Source organism: Notamacropus eugenii, chromosome 4 (assembly GCF_028372415.1).
Source record: "Notamacropus eugenii isolate mMacEug1 chromosome 4, mMacEug1.pri_v2, whole genome shotgun sequence".
Lineage (NCBI taxonomy): Eukaryota > Metazoa > Chordata > Mammalia > Diprotodontia > Macropodidae > Notamacropus > Notamacropus eugenii.
This window is the reverse complement of record NC_092875.1, coordinates 388,767,563-388,782,444: the sequence shown is the minus strand read 5'-3', so window position 1 is coordinate 388,782,444 and position 14,882 is coordinate 388,767,563. Positions and strand designations below refer to the sequence as shown.

General features: G+C 35.7%; 1 pseudogene; it reads left to right on the top strand.

Annotated features, from left to right (window-relative positions):
- Positions 1–13,966: 13,966 nt before the first annotated feature.
- Positions 13,967–14,548, top strand: LOC140502636 (vesicle transport through interaction with t-SNAREs homolog 1B pseudogene; annotated as a pseudogene).
- Positions 14,549–14,882: the final 334 nt, after the last annotated feature.

Sequence of the window (14,882 nt, the reverse complement as noted above, 5' to 3'; positions counted from 1 at the left end):
ATATAGTCCCTGGGTTTGTTTTGGCAGGTAGACTCCTAAGTATTTTATACTGTCTACCCTAACTTTAAATGGGATTTCTCTTTCTATCTCTTGCTGTTGAACTTTGTTGCTAATATATAGGAATGCAGAAGATTTGTGTGGGTTTATTTTGTACCCTGCAACTTTGCCAAAGTTGTTTATTAATTCAAGTAATTTTTTACTTGACTCTCTGGGATTCTCTAGGTAAATCATCATATCATCTGCAAAGAGTGATAACTTAGTTTCTTCTTTGGCTATTCTAATTCCTTGGATATCTTTATCTTGTCTAATTGCTACAGCTAACATTTCTAGTACCATATTGAATAATAGTGGTGATAATGGACAACCTTGTTTCACCCCTGATCTTATTGGGAATGCATCTAGCTTATCCCCATTGCATATAATGCTTGCTGAAGGTTTTAGATAGATACTGCTTATTATTTTATGGAAAGTTCCCTTTATTCCTACGTTCTCCAATGTTTTTAGTAGGAATGGATGTTGTATTTTGTCAAAAGCTTTTTCTGCATCTATTGAGATAATCATGTGGTTTTTGTTAGCTTTGTTGTTGATGTGATCGATAATGCTAATAGTTTTCCTAATATTGAACCAGCCCTGTAGTCCTGGTATGAATCCTACCTGATCATAATGTATTAATCTCGTGATAAGATGCTGTATTCGTTTTGCTAAAATCTTATTTAAAATTTTTGCATCTCTATTCATTAGGGAAATTGGTCTATAATTTTCTTTCTCTGTTTTGTCTCTTCCTGGTTTGGGTATCAAAACCATATTTGTATCATAGAAAGAATTTGGGAGGACTCCTTCTTCCCCAATTTTCAAGAATAGTGTATGTAGTATTGGAATTAACTGTTCTTTAAATGTTTGATAGAATTCACTTGTGAATCCATCTGGCCCTGAAGATTTTTTCCTAGGGAGTTCATTGATGGCTTGTTCAATTTCTTTTTCTGAGATGGGGTTGTTTAAGTATTCAACTTCCTCTTCTGTTAATCTGGGCAATTTGTATTTTTTAAAATATTCATCCATCTCATTTAGATTGTCGAATTTGTGGGCATAAAGTTGGGCAAAGTAGTTTCTAATTATTGTTTTAATTTCCTCCTCATTGGAGGTGAGTTCACCCCTTTCATTTTTAATGTTAGTAATTTGGTTTTCTTCTTTCTTTTTTTTGATCAGATTAACCAAAGGTTTATCAATTTTATTAGTTTTTTCATAAAACCAACTATTGGTTTTATTTATTAATTCAATAGTTTTCTTTATTTCAATTTTATTAATCTCTCCTTTGGTTTTCAGTATTTCTAATTTGGTATTTACTTGGGGATTTTCAATTTGTTCTTTTTCTAGCTTTTTCAACTGCAAGCCTAAGTCATTGATCTCCTCTTTCTCTATTTTATTTATGTAAGCATTCAGAGATATAAAACTTCCCCTAATAACTGCTTTTGCAGTGTCCCATAAGTTTTGGTATGTTGTCTCACTATTGTCATTCTCTTGAATGAAGTTGTTGATTGTTTCTATGATTTCTTCTTTAACCCAACCCTTCTTTAGAATTAGATTATTTAGTTTCCAATTGATTTTTGGTTTCTCTTTCCATGGCCTTTTATTACATGTAATTTTTAATGCATTATGATCTGAAAAGGATGCATTGATTATCTCTACCTTTCTGCACTGGATTGTGAGATTTTTATGTCCTAGTACATGGTCAATTTTTGTAAATGTTCCATGTACCGCTGAGAAAAAGGTATATTCCTTTCTATACCCATTTAATTTTCTCCAAAGATCTATCATGTCTACCTTATCCAGAGTTTTATTTACCTCCTTAACCTCTTTCTTGTTTATTTTGAGGTTGGATTTATCTAGTTCAGAGAGGGGGCATAACACTACGTTGCTGTTTCTGTGTACAGTTTTCTCCTGGTTCTGCTCAATCCACTCAGCATTAGTTCATTTAAGTTTTTCCAAGTCTTTCTGAAATCCTCCTGTTCATCATTTCTTATAGAAAAATATTTTTTCTATTGTATTCCATAACTGGAATAACAGTTTCCCAATTGATGGGCATCCCCTCAACTTTCAATTTTTTGCCACCAAAAAAAGAGATGCTATATTTTTGTACATATGTACATGTTGGAAGAACTGAGAACTTATGGGTGCCTAGAAGTATCTCTGAAAATAGCTATACAAAATCTGTGAAGCTTCAGCTAGTGTACCCACAGAGCCCTATTTTAACAAATAGTTAAAAGTCAACTAAGATGCCAGGGAAATGAGACAACAACAAAAAAAGCAAAACCTCTGACTATAGAAATTTACTAAGGTGACAAGTAAGATCAAAACTCACACTCAGAAGAAGATAGAAAAGTCAAGGATGTTACATCCAAAGGGTCCAAGAAAAATATGAACTGATCGCAGGTCCTGAAAGACCTCAAAAAGGATTTTGAAAGATCAAGTAAGAGAGGTAGAGGAAAAATTGGGAAGAGAGATGAGAAATGCAAGAAAATCATGAAAAATTAGTCAATATCTTGGCAAAAGAGGCAAAAATTAATAAACAAAAATAATACCTCAAAAAAAAGACCAAATTACGGAAGAGGTCCAAAAAGTCAATTAAGTGTAGAATGCCTTAAAAAGTAGAATTGGCTTAATGGAAAAGGAAATCCAAAAGCTCACTGAAAAAAAATAATACCTTAAAAATTGGAAGGGAGCAAATGGAAGCTAATGACTCTGTGAGAAATCAAGAAATTAGAAAACAAAACCAAAAGAATGAACAAAATAGAACAGAAGATAATATGAAATATCTCACTGGAAAAACAAAAGACCTGGAAAACAGACTCGGGAGAAAGAATTTTCAAATCATTGGACTACCTGAAAGTCTTGATAAGAAAAAAAAAAGCCTAGATATCATCATTCAAGAAATTATCAAGGAAAACTGCCCTGATATTGTAGAAGCAGAGGGTAAAAAAGAAATTGAAAGAATCCACTGATCACCTCCTCAAAGAGATACCAAAATGAAATCAACCAGGAATGTATACAAATTCCAGAGTTCTAAGACCAATTAGAAATTATTAAAAAGTCAGAAAGAAACTGTGGTTAACAGGAAAGGGACAGCATAAGGGACCTAATAAGTTTAAACTCCTTACACTCCTATATGTGAAGATGATATCCATAACTCATAAAATATTTCTCATTATTAGGTTACTTAGAAATAGTATATAGAAATAGAGGGGACATGTCTGAGTTGAATATGAAGCGGTGATATACAAAATATAAAATTAAGGTGTGAGAGAATAATTTACCAGGAGAAAGAGATAAGATGAGTTATAATGGGGTAAATTATCTCCCACATAAGAGAAAAGAAAGTTTTTACAGTGGAAGGGAAAGAGGTGAGGTGACGGTGAGTGAGTGAATCTTACTCTAATCAGAATTGTTGGGTATAGAAATCTATCTCATCCTATAGGGTACTAAGAGAGGTATGGGATAAGAAAAGGAGGGGTGATAAAAAAAGGAGGGGCAGGATGGAAGGAAAGATAATAGAATAATTGGGGTGTGGGAGTAGGATGGAGGGAAATACAATTAACAATAGTAATTGTGAAAGAAAATTGAAGCAAGTTTCTCTGATAAAGACCTTATTTTTCAAACATATAGAGAAAGGAGTCAAATTTATAAATATGTATATAGAACTAAAGCCTTTCTCCAATGATAAATGATCAAAAGATATGAAAAGTTCCCAGATGAAGTAATCAAAGGTATCTATAGACGAATTAACAAATACTTTCACTATTGATTGGAGAAATGCATTTTAAAACAAATCTGAGGTACGACCCCATGCTTATTAGAATGGCTAATAGGAGAGAAACAGCAAATGACAAATGTTGGAGGGGATGTGGGAAAAATGAGATATTAATGTATTGCTGATTGAGTTGCTAACTGATTCAACCATTCTGTAGAACAATTTGGAACTATGCCTAAAGACTATAAAGCCATGTATTCCCTTTGACCTAGCATTGCCATTATTAGGTCTGTATCTGAAAAGAGGACATAAAGGAAATGTATCTTTATGTCCAAAAATATTTATAGCAGCACATTGCTGTAGTCAAAAATTAGACATTTTTGCAAGGTCTATCAATTATGGGATGGCTGAAGTTGTGATACGTGATTAGTATAAGAAATGATGAGCAAGAGGCTCTCAGAAAAACCTGGAAAGACTTGCATGGGCTGAAGCAAAATGAAATGTACTGTGTAACAGCAGTATTGTAAGATGATCAGTTGTGAATGATTTGGCTATTCTCAGCAAGACAACAATCCAAGATAACTCTGAAAGACTTACGATAAAAATGCTATCCATCCTCAGAGAAAGTACTGGTAGTGTAAGAATACAGAATGAAGCATACATTTTCTTTTTACTTTATTGTTCTTCCGTTGTTGTTTTTATTCTTTTTGTCCATGTTTTCTTTCACAACATGATTATTATGGATATGTTTTGCATAGCTGCACATTTACAACCTGTATCAAACTGCTTGCTTTCTCAATAGAGAGTGTGTGTGTGTGGGGGGGGAGCATATTTTAGGAGGGAGGAAGGGAGAGAGTTTGAAACTCAGAGTTTTAAAAACGAATGTTAGAAACTGTTTGTAGGTGCTCTCAGCTGTCGCCGCCATAGCACTCCAGCTCTAGGGTTGCCTCTCACTCTCCAAACCCAACCGAAAAGAAGGGGAGTGTATAGGGAGAAGTTTTCAGGAACGTGGCTTATACCAAGAAAGCTGCACACAAATCCACTGATGTTAAAGGCCTTAGGAAGCAGTTCCCTACAAAACCTGCTTGCAAGGGTATTGGAGGGGTCAAGAAACTTCATTGCTACAGTCCTGGCACTGTGGCTCTCCATGAAATCAGACATTATCAGAAGAACACTGAACTTCCCTTCCAGTGTCTGGTGGGTGAAGTTCCCCAGGACTTCAAAACAGATCTGCACTTCCAGAGAGTAGCAATTGGTGCTTTGCAGGACGCAAGTGAAACCTGTAAGGTTCGCCTGTTTGAGGACATTAACTGATGTACTATCCACCCCAAACATGTCACCATCATGCCAGATGATATCCAGGTAGCATGCCACAAACATGGAGAATGTGCTTAAACTCCACTGTTATGGGAAACATCCTTTATTATCAAAACATTTTTAAAAAATCTTTTCTCCCTGTTATTGGTACTTCTGAATGTTAGATGTATTTTTTTCATGAGGTCAAAAGGTACCTAAGTTATGATTGCAAATGGAAAAATGGTAGACAGAATCAGGTGTCAGTAAGTTTTTTTTTTTCATTTTCATTTCTTTGTGAATTTTGAATATAAATGAAATTATAATAATAAAGCATTAATGTGGTCAAAAGATGTTTCCGTGAACAAGTTTCAATGATTCAACTTCATAACAATTATAAACAAATATGTTAAATATTTCTGGACAATGCCAGCAATTAGATGGGTTTTTTTTAAAGTATTTTTCTTTTTGACAGCAAATAAATGGTGTTCATAGCATTTTTATCATACAGTAGATTCCATCCATTCACCATACTTTTTTAAGTGAGTTGTCCTGCATGCAAGTCCATGCTTTTAATGTTGCCTGTCTTTTGCACTGTTCCTGTAAGTTTGCTATTAAAATAAATTAAACAAAAAAACGTTTTTAACATGTAACCAGGGAAAAATAAAATTGAAATACTAAGAATATATAACAAAAAGTTTAAACTAAGAATACGTGCAATGGTATGGCATAGTCCATTCTGATAAAACATTCTATCATGTTGATATATCTAGCATTAGAGGTTTAGAAAGGAGTAGTATCCCAAAAGGTGTTCCAAGATATGTAGCTGCAATGATTGGTATAGGAGAAAGTTTACTTACTTCTACAATTCCAGTAGAATAATGTAAGAGGCAGATTCTTGAGAGAAGATTCAAATTGAATCATTAATCACTGGTAATTTTTCTTTTCCTGTGAGAGCACTTCCTAGGAAATCTCTGTGATAGCTGTTTTACCAAAAGCATCCTATTGTCCTCCACAGCAACTATTTATAATTACCATAACTACTAATATCAGGCCTTATTTGCTCCTTACCAAAGTAATACATGCAAATAATTGTTTACAGCTTACTCAAAGGGGCAATCACATTAAAACAAATTAGTGGAGGGGGATAAACTATTGAAAAGCTGATAACTCAAGATAGTCTCTTCTGCACCAAGTGTGGTGAATAATATGTCATTACAACACAGGTATAAAGGAAAATCTTTCAGTTTCCTAGTTCTGGACAAAGTCAAGTGGTCACCTCATTTGGCTTTTCATTCTAAGTGCATTGGTTGCTAGCATCTTCTCTCCATTCAGTTTCTTTTCTTATGAGCTATGATTGTTGACAAAGAATAAGATTGGTAGCATGGAATATTGAGAAATCTCCCTTTATTAAAACTCATCTGTCACTTTCTGTCTATCAGTCTCATCGTATTAGAATTTCAGACTCCCAAAGAGATGAGTAATTTCATTAGTCCTTATGAAATGCATTTATCCAAGACACTGGCACATCTCCATATAATCATGAAAACAGGCCCTTTCTTCTTATGTCTATAACTATGCATAATGCTTCACATATTGTTTGTAGGTCTATGATTAACCATAAAAGCTTTCATGTTGAAAAGTTTCTTTCACATTTCTCCCATTTTAAAAATATTAGTGTTATTTTAAAAGAAAGTAAATGGATTCAGTCACAAGTTAATTGAGTTAAAGAGATTACAGCACAATCTCCTGGTTTTGTGATCCATGAATGTGCCTAAACAAATTCTTGCGCTATTTGAAGGAAATGCAATCAACACATCTTTGAAATACTGGAAGTTCTGTTGAGGGACTGTTCATAGAGATATGGATCTCATTCCTGAAGATGATTTATAATGGGGTAAGTTGTATAAAGTTGTTCTCTGAAGTATGCAGATTCACCTCAGCTGTCATTAGCTTGCTGCCTTTTCCAAATGTTCACTATATCTTAAAACTGCCTAAAGAAAATAAAGGCAGGGTAAGAGGTCGTCTCTAAACACATCAGTAGTCATTCTTCACCATAATAATTCAAAATGACTATCCAACTAGATTGTAAACTCTGTGCATCAAGGAACATGTGATATTTCTTTGTAAAGGCAGGTGAAGAGTATAATCACAACAAATACTCATTTATTATTAACTGCTTAGCAAATGCCCTGCTTAATAACAATTTTGTGTTTTTTGTTCCACTTTTCTCCTTGTGTATGATTTACTGGAGAGGAAGCTGTATATAGTGTGTCTCATAATACATTTGAGGATATGTCTCATTTTTTTTCTCATTGAATATTAGAGTATCAGAAAGCTATTTGAAATCTCTTAAGTAGAACTCTTAGAACTACAAATCAAGACTCTAAAACTTGATGTTAAGGGAGGTGGAATTGAGACATATAGGACTTGACATATACATATAGGAAGTGAAAAGGTATGTAAAGTTCTGAAACCTAGGTTATTTCTATGACCCCAATGAGAAAGAAAACTTTACAACAGAAAACTAGAACCAGGGTTTTTTAAACCTTAAGCCGCCCTATGAAAACTTAAGGCAAAATCACCTCTAGGGAAAAGAAGACCTAGATTCATGGTTAGAAACATAGAATGGTGTAATGAAAATGAGATTAAAGATCTTCCTCATCCACTACTGGGCCAGTCGATTAAGGGGAGTTTGATTAGGGAAGGTTTGTGGGAACATTCACAGCTTTGTTAATGAGGCACTGTTTCTCAAGGGTTAGGATGTCTTCTGGCTCTAAAAATGATATAAATACACTGAGGGTGAGTTTTTCCTTTGGGGTTAACTGATTGGAAGTATTTGTTTTGTCAGAAGAGGGCTCTGGGAAGTCACTTAAGGAACCCTGGCTTTGAAAACCCAGATGTCAGTGCTTCCCTCTCTGTTAACTATGGCCAGACAGTTGATCCTGTCTGTTGAATTCAGGCAGATGAAACCATGTCTGTTGATCTTTGATTTCTCTGTAATTTCTTTGAATTTCAGGATGTTGACTCCCCTGAATTGGTGAATAATATATGTACTTGGATAAAGGAATGATAAAGGTACCTGATTAAAGTGATACTTAACCCTTCAAAAGTTGCCTTTCCTTTTATAAATACGGATCTAAGAACTTGTGAAAGCAGGCTCCCCCTTTGTATGTTGGGGTGCTTTCTGATACACATGCCTAATAAAAAGATTTATTGGCATGTGACCACTTTGCATGCTATTACTTCTTGGAGTCACAGGTGAAGAATTGACTGAATCAGGTAGACACCAAACATGGATGAAAAACTCTGGAATGGTCTTGGCAAGCCCTCACACTATAGGTGCTAATTGTCCTGAACACCACATGCGCCCCCCCCCCCCCCCAAACATCTTGTCTGAGACTATAAACGTGGGGATGAATTAGCTAGTAGTAGTAAATGAAACAAATGAAGGATAATTTCACCATTAGATAGTCTCCATGTACACCCACCAGCAGGTGCCAAACAAAAAGAAAGTAAAGAAGAATGACTATTGTGAATGTAGAACTTACACGGGAGGACTTGTACAAAGTTTCTGTGCCAATTGTTTTTTTTTTCTTTTTGCTTATAAACACTAACTGTAATAGAAAATAGTGAATTGTTATGAGATTATATGTTGTAATAATGCTAGTAACAATGCTAAATGACATTCTTTGGGAAGAGACATAGCATAGTTAACATCTAACTCAGGCCCTGAACCTACTGACTCTAAGGACATAATTTAATTGCGCATATTGACTGACAAGATGGAGGAAAACAAAGACCTACTCTGAGTTCACTGTAAGCATACATAAAACACAAAACTGATTTAAAAGGACTATGTTAATTTTGGAATAACTTTCAAGTTCTACTTTATTTCATCCTGTCTTCCCCTACAGTGCTTCTTAAAAATAATTTAAAACACTTTAATGAACAGTGCTGTTTAGCTTTTGAGAAGGAGAAAATAAAACCGTGTATGCTTTTTCACAAGCCAAGCTGGTTTGCCAGGAGTTGAGAGGAAAGATGGCAGTATAAAAAAACAAAAAACAAAAAACAAAACAGGGAGTGTCCACTGTTAAACCAAAGTCTGATATTTTTCTGGGGTTTTTTTGTTTGTTTGTTTGTTTTGTTTTCTGGAGGGAGAAAATTGGGCAGTCATGGGGAAGAGGAGGTCTCTGGTGACATGCTATGGAATCCAAATTTCAGAGATTCAGAGGATCTCAGGGTTAGTCATCTAGTCCAATTTGTACCTTGAAAAGACTATCAATATAAGGGTGGAACAAAAATTGAACATCCTAAAGGACATTGGTCCTTTATTGGACCAACTATTGGATCCATTATGGAGTTACAGCAACATTTTGGAAAAAAAAAAAAAAACAATTCAATTTTGCTATAACTCACCATGATCGTTAAATAGGAAAAGAGAACCTTTATCTTCTATAAGGATATGACATGAGGAAATTAATTTTGATCAAATCAAGTCTATCCATTATTTTTCTGAGCTAACAAAGTATTGTTCGTTGTATATCTCCTATTTGCTCTATGGAATGTTGCAATTTCCAGCTGCAAAGAAAGGCACCTCTCTCCATTCTGTTAAAGGATCCCCTTCTCTGTTACTCCTGCTGTGTATTCTAAATGTATGGAAAGAAGAAATGTAATGACAATCTATAGAACACAACTAGAAGTTTTTCAGTCCCTCTTTCTTATCCCCACCTCTGTTTTTCCCTTGCCTTCCTCCTTAGGTTATATCTTCTGGTCTATAAGAGTCAATGTGCTACAAAAATGCTGCAATTGAAGCTAATCCTACAGTGAATTAATGGATGGATACTTGCCAACTATACAATTTCATGCTGACTATTTCACTATCTTTTTCAATAAGCATAGTAATAGCTCATGCTTATGTGATGGTTTATGGTTTTCACAGTAATTTCCTTACAATAGTTTTTCTAGGCAGGTAGTATAATTGTCTACATTTTACAGATGAAGTATTTGAGGCCTACATATTTTAAATAACTTTCCCAAGATAATGTGTCTCATAAATGGCTGATATAGATGTTTAAACCAAATCTTCTTGTTCCATATCTTCAGCCTGTCTTTCCCTTTTAGAAAATTTTGCTCTCTATTCAATGGAATTTTGTCTTTTTAATTTAAATAATGCAAACATTAATAAGAGTAATAAACTTTAGTTAACAAAACACTCTTCAGTTTACAAAGGTTTTCCCATACTTCATCTCATTTTAATCTTAAAAAATTTCAATGAGTTGGATAGTAGTTATCATCACTGTTTGATGAAGAGGAAACTAAAATTCAATGATATCAAATGATTTCTCTGAAAACAAAATGTTAATAAGTGTAAGAAGTAGGACTCAAATCAAAATGATCCTTAAAATTCCTTCTAGTATTCCATGAGTCTAGGCATACTATGCTTTCTACTAGAAGACACTTTTTCTCAGTACATCAAATAATATTCCTATGATTCAATAAATAAACAATCAATAAACACTTTTAAAGTGGGTATTGTGTATTACTACTGAGTGGGATAGGTTTAGTGAAGACTTCTCAGATTGTAGTTCTTCTCCCAGGGGTGAGGTAAGACTGAGAGGCTCAAGGTTACTATATTTTTAGAACAGAATAATTCCATATAAGGATATAAAACTGTGTAGTACATTAGGGTCTCAATGATTGGATAAAGTTTACCTAATTCTTCAATGTCTTCATTTCAAAAGGGATTGGTTAGATTTCGTGTCTAGAATGTAAGATCATATTCTCAGCTAATGAGAATAATGGTCAGTGGGGGGGGAGGGACTTGCGTTAGAGTCTATATAAATCAGTGTCTTTTCTTTGTCTTCAGCTTTGCTACTCCTACAGGTGAGCCCCGCTTCTGGAGAATCGAATAAATCTCTTTTCTGTCATCACTTTGAGAGGCCTCCGAGTAATTGATTTATGTAGGGACCTGAGCCATCCCACACACTACTATGACAGGCATTGAAATAATATTAACAAAAGAATTAACCTTTGCTCTAAAGAAACAAAAATTGGTTCTATATAAGGACTTACACATCCTCTCTTAGTCTTTCCCCTGAACCACAGTCTCACATCTGCAGCTTCATGATGAATATCTCCAGTTAAGTATCTCAAAATCCAAAGGTCAAGCACAGAAATCATATCTTCCCCACAAAAAATCTAAACTTCATTTTTTTTCTGAATGAGCTCCAATGTCATCCAAGTCACCTAGGAGTCATCCTTGGTTCTTCCCTGTCCCTCAACTCTCATAATTTATTACTTGTCAAATCCTCCCTTCACAACATCTTTCCATTTGTACTCAAATATGTTCTATGTTAGTTCCAGCCCTCAAACATTTTGCCCAGACTATTGGAATATCTTTGTAATTCATCTCCCTGACTCCAGTTTCTCTTTCTCTAATTTATTCTTCACAAAGCTGCCAAACTGATACTGTTAAAACAGAAATTTGTTAATATTAGTCATACCCACTAAAATAAAAACCAATATAAAGTTATAAATTCTCCTAATTGCCCTTGAGATTAAATATGAAATATTGACCTTAAACATTTCCCCAATATTTCACTCCTCTAGTTTACCATAGTTCATTGAGTTATCAGACACCACGAGAGCCTGGAGAGTTTCTTTCTTCCCCTTTCCTTCCCCAGAATTCCCAGAACCTACCTGGGAACCATAAAGCTTTCTCATTTAAACTTCCTGCAATTATCCCATTCACTGATCCCCACCTCCAAGCAAGATATTTATTGTCTCCTTTCCATACCTGTTATAGGGAAACCAGAATCAAGGTTCCATTCAGACCATCAGAGAGCTTCTCTCCTTCCCAATAGTAGGGAATATAGTCCCTTAAGACTTCCCATCCAATGTGTGGAGTAGGCATTTTTCTATATAATGTTTAGATGGAAAGGCAATCACCAGGTCTATTGTTTCATGTAAGGTGGTGAATTGAAAGTTCTTAACATCTACCATTCCACTGAATTAAGTTCTTCTATTTCTTAGGAATTATTCTTCTTAGGGATTATTCTTCAACTCTTCCCTGCAGATAATACCTTCTGATCTTCCATTATACTCTAAGGATTCCTGGACTTTCTCATCTGTCCTGCTATTTCACCTTTAGGACATTCTGGCTTTTCCATGTTCCTAGCAGATGAAATCTATATTTCCTACACATTTGGATACACTTCCTCTTCACCTACAGTGTTAGAAGTCCTTGTCTCCTGCAAAACACAGTTCAGCAGCCATCTCACAAATTAGCTTTTTCTTCATTCCTCTTCCCAACAGTTTTTAACTTTTGCCATATTTTTGAGTTACTTTCAATATACTTTGTATTTACTATTCTTGCATGCATATTATATATTACTATATTCAGTAAAATGTAAATTCTAAGAAAGTCTTAATTATTTCTTATTCTCCCTCCTTATGTTCTCTTCTTACTTGTTACCCTTTTTTCCGTTGCAGATTTGTTTATTTGTTCCTCTATCCTGCCTATGTTTGGTTATATATATTCTTCCCCCTCCATTTTCCTGTCTGTTAGTCATGTAGATTACCACTCTCTATCCTCCTTCTCAGCTATTTCTGTTCATTAATTTAATTAATTTATTATTGCTTTAATCGAAAACGGATTTCTCTCTCTTCATTATCCTTCTTCTCTTCCTATTTACTCAAGACCTTCATTTCCTAATTCATGGGCCCAATGACCATGTGATCTCTTTCTTTTCTCTCTATTCTTAATACAATCAAAGCTCTCAAGGTATCTAATGGAGGCTCTGCCCTCTAGGTGCTCCAGGGTGGAGAAAGGTAGAGAAACTAAAGTATTTGAATGAGACTTAACTCTCCTGAGAGCCTTCCTTAAATCAGGTTAGACAGGGTCACTCCTCTAACTCAGTAAAGTTAAAAGTTACTCCTTGTCACCTACAGAATCAAATATGAAATCCTTTGTTTAGCGTTCAAACTTCCCCTACCCCACCATACCATTATCTTAACATCGTACCCCTTCACCTACTCTTGAATCCACTGATTTTCACCTTCTTATTTTTTTCTTCTCTCTCTCTCTCTCTCTCTCTCTCTCTCTCTCTCTCTCTCTCTCTCTCTCTCTCTCTCAGTTCTGGGCATTTTTATTGGTTGTCCCTCATGACTGAAATATTTTCCTTCATCAGTGGCTTCTTTCAAGTCACAGGTAAAATCCTACATTCTGTAGGAAGCATTTTCCAAACTTTCTTATTTCTAAGGTCTTCTCCCTATGGATTTTTTCCTATTTATCGTGTATATAGAGTATTTATACAATTTGTTGTCATTTCCATTAAAATGTGACTTCTTACAGGGCAGGGATTGTCTTGGAAAAAATGAGGTAGTGGTGTTATTGCTCACCAACTTATAAGAGTTTAGTCTTCTCAAATCTGACGCCCAAATCACAGTGCGGTTCAGGACGGGGAGCACATAAGAGATAGGCTGGCTTCACCTTCTCTCTTCCTTACGCCGAAATGCTTTAGGTTTCTCATTGGGCATACCTTGTTTTACCCCAGGTGGGTGGTAGGGTGGGACTTCCTGGAAGGATTTCCAGCTGTAAAGGCACTGCTGCTTCAGTCCCCTGAAGGGTCCCTTGGGCTGTTTCTATAGGGCAATTAGCCTAAGGCAATGGAGCCGAGATACACAGGTGGATCTCAAAGTTGAACTAGAAGTGGGATCCGTTGTCGAGGAATCTTGCCCTACACCATGGCAGCTGCTGTGTCCTTTCGAGAAGTTGTATGAGATCTTCTGTGATCTCTACAATGAACTACGAGGGGTCCCTGACAGTCTCCTGTAGGGGAATGGGGGGTGGGGGAACCAAAGAAAAAAAGAAATTAATTATATTTTGATGAGAAGCAATAGCAAGCTAATGAAACCTTGGCAGAGATGGAAAAGGAGCTGAGCTATGCCCCCCTGTCTTTTCGCAACCCCATTATGGTCAAGCTTAGGAGCTATCGCAGAAAGGTGGCCAAGCTCCGGGAGAAAATGAGGAGCACTCAGTCTACAGTACCGCCTGGGGGCAAAGGAGACTGCAGATAGGGGCACATGCCATAGAGAAGGAGCCTATGAATCAACAGCAACCTCAAAGGGTGTTGTTACTTTGTTACCTTCGTCATCTTTGTTATTGTCAAGTACTTACAACCTGAACCAAGCCACTCAAAGCACTGAATGCTCTCACAGCATTGCCACTGAGATGGATCCCATTGGTTCTGAGAAAATTGAAGAACTAGACCAAAGAGACCAGCTGGAATGCACAAATTTATGTGAAGACTGGTGTATACAAATGAAAACTTGAGCAGAAGTAGAAAGATATTCTGTTCCATGTCTAGAAAAGTGGCAACCAATAAACTACTGCTTTCCATGATTATCCTCCTGGAACTGGTCATCTTGGGAAGCCTAGTCCATTCCAAGTTCTTCGAAAATAATGAAAATCCTTGCCTCCTCGTTCCCTTCCTTGTGGATCTCTAAATCAAAGAGTTAAAGGACTTCACTGCTATAGGCTAACAGTTTAAGCACTGGCTGTATGAAAGAGAAGGCAAAGAACAATTGGAAATGTGAAGGAATGGTAACAAGGCTGGGGTGCTATACCATGGTAACAGATACTGTGTTTATTCTTTAAATTAAGAGAGCATTTTAATATACTAATTCAGGATGAAATAACTAAAGTCAGGTACAAAATACAGTAGCATTGGTCACCCACAAAAAGAAAAAAATGGGGTGTTGATGGTCCATTTTGGCACTCTTTGTATCTTTGTCACTTAGCATAGTGTCTGACACCTGGAAAGAATTGAATGCTAGTTGA